Source organism: Frieseomelitta varia, unplaced genomic scaffold (genome assembly GCF_011392965.1).
Source record: "Frieseomelitta varia isolate USP_RPSP 00005682 unplaced genomic scaffold, Fvar_1.2 scaffold_294, whole genome shotgun sequence".
NCBI classification, from domain to species: Eukaryota; Metazoa; Arthropoda; class Insecta; order Hymenoptera; family Apidae; genus Frieseomelitta; species Frieseomelitta varia.
In genome coordinates, this window is record NW_025110028.1 from 63,502 (window position 1) to 71,023 (window position 7,522).

Genomic DNA, 7,522 nt, shown 5'->3' on the forward strand with positions numbered 1-7,522 from the left:
CTTTTATTTTTCATATATTATTATTTCTATTATTATTTATTCATATATTTTATATTTTATATATTTTTACGCCTTCGTTTACGCGATGCCTAAAAGACCCAAAAAGGACATTTTTAACAGTGATAGTAGTGATAATGAGTATTACCTTAAATCTGACATGATAGAAGATAACGACAGTGATTCAGACAGTGGATGCGAAATCGGTATAATAAGATAGTTCAAACGATACAATATATCCAGCGATAGTGAAAGTGATGATGAACCAAATATTGATAAAAATGTTGCAAGCCCCAACAATGAATGCAAAAATGTTACAAATCAAGATATCATCCCATAAAAAATACAATTGACGTCCGGAAACCCTGGTCCACAGGTAAGTCCAAACTATACAGAATCTATCGACTACGTCAAATCATTCTTTACCGATGAATTGATCAAGAAAATAGTTGGGCTTCAGAAAAGGAAGAGGGACGGAAGACGCAGTGTACATAATGAATTATGTAGCCAATAAGAAAGTGTTAAAAAAGAGAGGGAAAGTTTTTTCCTTCTATGCGGACCTCAAGTCAGTGTTTGATAAGATTGATAGGCACGTGCTGAATATAATGATTAGGAAAGGAATAGGAGCCCAGCTAAGGAAGAGAATATTAGAAATCTACAAAGAAACAAGAAATGTAGTAAGGATTAGGGAAAAGAGATCGGTAGCTTTCTGGACGAAAAAGGTTGCCTATTAAGTCCAACCCTGTTTAACCTGTATATTGTGAATTTAAAAGAAAAGTTGAGAAAAGGAAAGTGAAAGCGGAATAGTAGTAGGAAAACAAAAGGTATAGTCGCTAATTTATGCGGATGACATCTATTTAATCGCAAAAGGGGAGAAAGAACTGAAAGGAATGATAAATAGGCTGGAAAGATATGTTAAAAGGAAGGGGATGGAACTATATATGAAAAAGTCAAAGGTTATAGTATTCGAGAAGAGAAGAGGAAAAAGAAAGTATAGAGAATGGAAATGGGAAGGGAAAGAATTTGAAGAAGTTGGAGAAATCAAATACTTGGGATATATACTTCAAAAGAATGGAGGAGCAGGCATATAAGGGAAAGAATAAGAAGAGCGATGATAAACTTTACCTTTGCTATGGTAAAGACCTGAAGCATAGGACAAAGATTATTTAGAGACCAATCGAGTTTGAGGCACCAGTAAAGAGCGTGGCTCTTTGTGGAACGGAAATCTAAGGATGGAAGGAGAGGATAGACAGGATCAAGAGAAAGTACCTAAAATGGATATATGGACTCGACAAAAACACACCCAATTGCATCCTAACAGAAGAATTGAAATAAGGGGACACGTCGATTAAAGCACTGAGCTCTCTAAGCTACGAAGAAAAGGCGAGAAAGTCAGAAAAGAAGATTGTCATCGAATGCATAAAAGAAATACAGTTGAATAGAGTAACGGAAAACAAAAATGGGTGAGAGATAGAAAAAATCTTTTGCATAGATATAGAATAGGAAGATCAGAAAGAGACAAAATAAGAGAAGAATCGGAGAGAGAAATCAAGAAAACCATACGAGTAATAATGGAAAGAGTGGGGCAAAAAGAAAGGGAAAGAAGGAAAGGAGAATAGAAGAATCAAGATACAATAGCGAATATGAAAAGATGATAGTTGAATATCGCCCAGATTATTTAAAAGAGGTTGGGAAAATGAAAGATAAGAGGCTGATCGCAAGATTTAGGTGTGGGAATAAGCACGAGGGGAACAATTTTGAAGAAAGAAAATATAAGGAGAAGAAAATGTGAAGCATATTTTGGAGGAATGTCAAAAGACAAAGACTGGAAGGAGGGGGGAAGAACTGCTGGACGAGGTGATCAGGGCTGGATATTATGAGAAGGGTGATGCAGGAGAGAAGGTTTTAAGCAATTAAAACTTTCACAGATTTACTTTCAAAGGGAAAGGAAAAGATAGACGAGGAAAAAGGACGGAACAGAGACGAGAAGGTGAAGAAGAGCAGTGGGAATAAAAGAAGAAAATTATTAGAATTATAATTAGAAAATATTAGACTAAAAGAAGATAGATATGAGGCTAACATCAAAACAAACCAAAGTTGCAAGCCAAAGTAAACAAAATAGAGATAGTATACATACATATATTGGTAGGTTAAGGTGTCGCAAGCTAGGCGTTAAACGTTACTTTTAAGGACCAGCACTCGATGATATATTGTTAAAGACTGGAAGTCATCCAAAGCCGAAAGGTATGAATTAACCTTTTGACTCTCGGTCACCATTGGATTTTATGCGGCAACTCGAGAGGTGACTCTCGGTCACCACTTGACGCAGTGATTCGAGCGGCGACGATGTTTATTTGGGTTTGGTTTCGCTTCGTGAGTGCATTTCTAAGATCTTTGTGTATAATCTTCTCAAGTGTTGAATGACACCTTTTGAAATGGCTCTGAGATCTTATCTCAAATTAATTCGTATTCGCAGATTGGAATCCGTCTTCAGTGTCTGCTCGAACTTGACAGTCGTGGCAATAGGAGTAATATTCTCAAAGTTTTTGAGCCCTGTTCTGTTCCCTCACCGAACATAATAGGGATAAATCGTAACGCGAAAGACAAAGACTCGTGGAGCCAAGGATAGTAACTTTCTAATTTATAATTTCATATTTCTAATTTATAAATTCGTCGAGCCAAGAATAAAATCTTCAAATTTACTATTTTCTCTATGGCGGCGATTTTGCTTACCGTATTTTCATATTTTCCCTTACTATTTCTTTCATTATTGTAGTCATACCTGACTCAATTCTAAGGCTCGGCAAGTTTTTTTATTGCAACTTTTTTACAACATACATAAAACCAAACATATTGCGAGGGACGCATTTTAGGATCATTAGAAGCGTAGATAATACTTTCTGGGACCGAACTCGCTCAATCACATCTATATAAGACCAACTGACAAAAAAAATTCGTTAGTTTTTGGCAATCGAGCAGAATGAACAGAAGTTTCAACAGCAACATATCAACGCACGACAGTTCACGGTCTTACTAACAAATTCATACGAATCAGCATGTAATGTAGTAATGAAATTAGTTCAAGTGAAGATGAGTTTGATTTTTCATTGTTGAAGAACGAAATTATGTCTATATGTGTAACACCTGACGATAGAGGAGTAAAGCAGTGATGACGACAGTGATGAAATAAGAGGTATAAAGAGGCGAAAAATCAGGAAAATAGAGAGTGAATGCGAAAGTGACGGTGGTTCCGCAGTAGAGACAGAAATTCCAGAATGGATAACGTGCACAGAATTCTAAGAAATACCATAAAGAATACCGTTTGTAGCCGGCGAAAAATCCGTAGGACCGCAAGTATCTTCAGACATGAAAGAACCATTGGATTTTTTTAAGTTATTTTTTACCGATGAACTAATTAGTGAAATAGTGAGTGAAACTAATTATTACGCTACAAAAAAGTTAGAAGGGAGAACTTGGTATGATGTGACTATCGAAGAATTCTGGGCATTTATTGCACTAATAATAAATATAGGGACTATGCCGTTGGCAAACATTTAAGAATATCGGTCAAGAAATAACGTTAGCTATATTTCTTTTTATTCTAATACATTCACGAAAGATAGATTTAGCCAGATTTTTTGGATGCTTCATTTGAAAACAATTTCGTCACAAAGTACAGAACCAAGAATCCATTTGCAGTTAGTAAGCTGCTTCGTTGAATATATAAATTCAAAATTCTTGGATTATTTTATACCAAGAGAACAGATTTGTGTGGATGAGTCCACTATCAAATTCAAAGGTCGGGTTTCATTCATTACCTATAATCCAAAGAAACCAACCAAATGGGGTATTAGAGTTTACACGATGGCATATTCCAACACTGGCTACATTTGTGGTATCCTACCCTATTATGGATCTCTGACAACAGAGATAAGACCAGACCTTCTGGTATCAACCAGAATTCCACTGCACCTCTACAGAATGACGCTGGATAAAATTCCCGGTGCTCACGGACACTACCTGTTCACGGATCATTATTACACAAGCTATATCTTAGCTCAAGAATTACGTGAACTGAAGTGCCACTTAACTAGATTCTAATAGAAAGGAGCTCAGGATTATAGGATGTCAAATAAAAAAGCCACATGAACTCCACAGTAGCATATCGCGAAGCTAATACCTTAGTTCTAGCATGGAAAGAAAATATGATCGTCACATGTTTGACCACTTGGGATAATGCGGGAATAACTATCGTAAAAATGATTTTACGAGGTGGTATTGAGATTGCTGTAGAAAAACCCAATATAATCATTAACTACATAAAATATATGGGCGGTGTTGATCGAGCTGACCAATTGGCCGCGAAAGCTATTTTTAGGTTTAGAGATCTGTTCTATAAATTCTTATATCCTCTATAAATCAGTGAAGAAACAGAGAAACGAACAGCCGCTTACTCATCTACAGTATCCAAAAACTTTGGTTGATCAATTGAGAGGAGATTTTCGCCAGACACGACATCGAGCTTCTACTTCGACCTGCAGTTTTAATGAAGTCCGATTGAATGGGAAGCTACATGTTATGCTAACAGAAGTTAGAAAGAATTGCAAGGTTTGCTCTCAACGGAATAAGCATGGCGAAAGACACCAAACCACATATTATTGTAATACTTGCCTCGACAAGCCGAAGTTGCACCTTGGAGATTGTTTCACAAAATATCATACAAAGCAACGATATAGAACTTAACGTTTAACAAATTTCATTCTTTGATGTATAAAGATGCATAAAATATTAAAATAAAAAAGTTTTATACGTTAATTAGCTGTACGAAATTCACCAAATATACGGAAAATCGTCTCGAGTTGCTGGTTCGCCCGAGCGAAAAAGGCCTCCAGTTCAAAAGGTTAATTTCAATAAATAAAAATTTTAAAAAAAAGATAGTTGACGAGACTAATCGGTATACGAATAATAAGATAAAAGAAAAACATTTATAAAAACGGTCTATTTGGCATACGTGGACAAATGTTACAGAAAAGGAAATGCGAGCATCTCTGTGTATAATATTGCATATGGAAACAACACCACTTCCAAATCTAAAGCAATATTGGTTGACAGATAATAATTCTAGGATTCCTTACTTTACCGAAATATTCAGAAGAGATCGATTCTTACAATATTTTGGATGCTTCATGTAAATGAAAATTCACAAGGAGCGCAAATCACCAGAACTCGAGCGCAGAAAATTAACAATTTTTTAGAATATATCAACCGTAAATGTAGGGAAAATTTTGTATCCGGGACGTCGATTTTGTATCCGACCAAGTTGTCGGTGGATGAATCGATAGTAAAATTGAAGGGAGAGTAAGTTTTATTACATACAACCCACAAAAACCAACAAAGTGAGGTATCCGCATTTATGTTCTTGCAAATGCTAATATTAGTTATATATATAGACCATTTTGCCATATTATGGCAGTTTCACAACTGAAAAATCAGTTAGGCCTGATTTCCGAATAAGTGCAAGAATAGTTTTACAGCTGTACCAAAATTTCTACAATCAAACCCTGAAGCTGCAGGATATGATATTTTTAACGACCGTTATTTTACAAATATATTCCTGGCTGATACGCTACTAAAATGAAATGCCACATAGCTGGAACCAACCAATATCCAAACCAATAGAAAATTTATTCCTGTCAGAATAGATGTAAGAAAGTGCCGATATTTTTAATTTTTAAAATCTGTATGTAGTATACCTATTTCTACTAAACCCGTCAAATTGACGGACTAGCTAAATAATCCTTATATATTTGCTTTGTTCGTAAATTCAATCCAATCTCTTATCTCGATCGCGCCGCGAGAATGTAAACAAGCGGATTATATGTCTGAGTGTTTACTTTTGTTTTCAACACATTGAACGAAATTGCATATGTCTATTGCCGGAATCCCTAAAATTAGAAACGATCTTCAATATGATCGTTGCACTGCCAATGTAAGGACGTGTTTGAAAGACAGTGTGCAAAAGTTTCTATAGTTATTGTTATTGTAGAAAGTTATTATAGACAGTCTCCGCTTATTGTAAGTATCTACAATAGGGTAATTAAATTGGACCACAGTATTTTTTTATTTTGACCAATATCTTTTCTAGCAATCATGAGTAAATCCAGGAGATATAATAAAATATTGAACAAAATTGTCAAAATCAATGAAGATTGTTCTGAAGATACCTCCGAAGAAGATCAATATGAATTACTCGAAAGCGAAGATGAGAGTGAAAGCTCCGAATGCATTGAAAGTGGAGAAATAGAAGGATCTTCGGATAGTGAAGAGGAAAATTTCTTTAAAGTGTATCGGAGCAAGAAAAGGATGCGTATTCTTTCTAGTTCTGACACCGAAGATGGGAGGACGAGCATTCCAAGCACATCCCAAAATGTAATATGTGAAATTGAAATTGCAGTTGACGGAACACGGTGGATCCGTGGGTAGGCCGCCCATTCGTATGATATTCAAGGATATCGCAGGACCTACTGGCTAAGAAAAATATTATATCGGGTTGTGTAACTGCTTTCGAATTGATAATTGACACACACATAATAGAACACATAAAAGATTGCACTGAAACGAAGGCACGTCGAGTTTTGAAACAAGAGTGGACAATCACAGTTCCTGAGTTATATAGGTTTCTAGGATTCTATATGCCCGGGGCGCATATGAAGCGAGATCATTGAAAGCTTCTTATCTATGGTCGAAAAAATGGGAACCCGTTTTCTTCGCAAACACAATGCGCAGAGATAAATTTACAGAAATTCTGAGATTCATATGCTTTGACAAACCAACGATTCGAAAGATTACAAATAGATAAATTTGCGCTGATATTCGAAATATGGAATAGATTTATAAATAATAGCCAGGCTTGTTATAAGCCATATGAAAATATCTCAATAGCCGAACAGTTATTTCCATCGAAAGCCCGGTGCAGCAATATATGCCGAAGAAACTGTATAAATTTGGTATTAAGTTTTGGTTAGCAGTTGACGTCCGAACAAAATATATTTTGAATGGTTTCCCTTATATGGGGAAAAATGAAACTCGAGGCTCAATACCGTTGAGCGAGTTTGTAACATTAATATTAGCCAAACCATATTTACGACGAGGCAGAAATATAACAACAGTCAATTTCTTTACAAGCGTCCCAAAAAATTGCTTACAAAAAGTACAACCTTGGTTGGGATCATCCGGTCGAACAAAAGAGAACTACCAAAACCGGCGAAGGAAAAAAAGGACAAGATGATTTTGTTTTCCTCACACTTTTATAAATCGGAAAACTGCACGCTTACTGTGTATAAAAGTAATGTAGTAAAGCCGAATGTAAAAGTTCTCCTTCTAAGTACCAAACATACAGGTGTAAAAGTAGAAGACGATTATAAACTGTTCCAGAAACTGTTACTTTTTATAATAAAACAAAGTTCGGTGTGACGTCGTTGACCAGATGGCACGCAAATATACTGTGAAAGCAGGGAGTTTCCGA

General features: G+C 35.8%; 1 pseudogene; it reads left to right on the forward strand.

Moving 5' to 3' along the window:
- The first annotated feature begins 5,967 nt into the window (after window positions 1-5,967).
- LOC122529572 lies at window positions 5,968-7,279 on the forward strand (annotated as a pseudogene).
- Window positions 7,280-7,522: the final 243 nt, after the last annotated feature.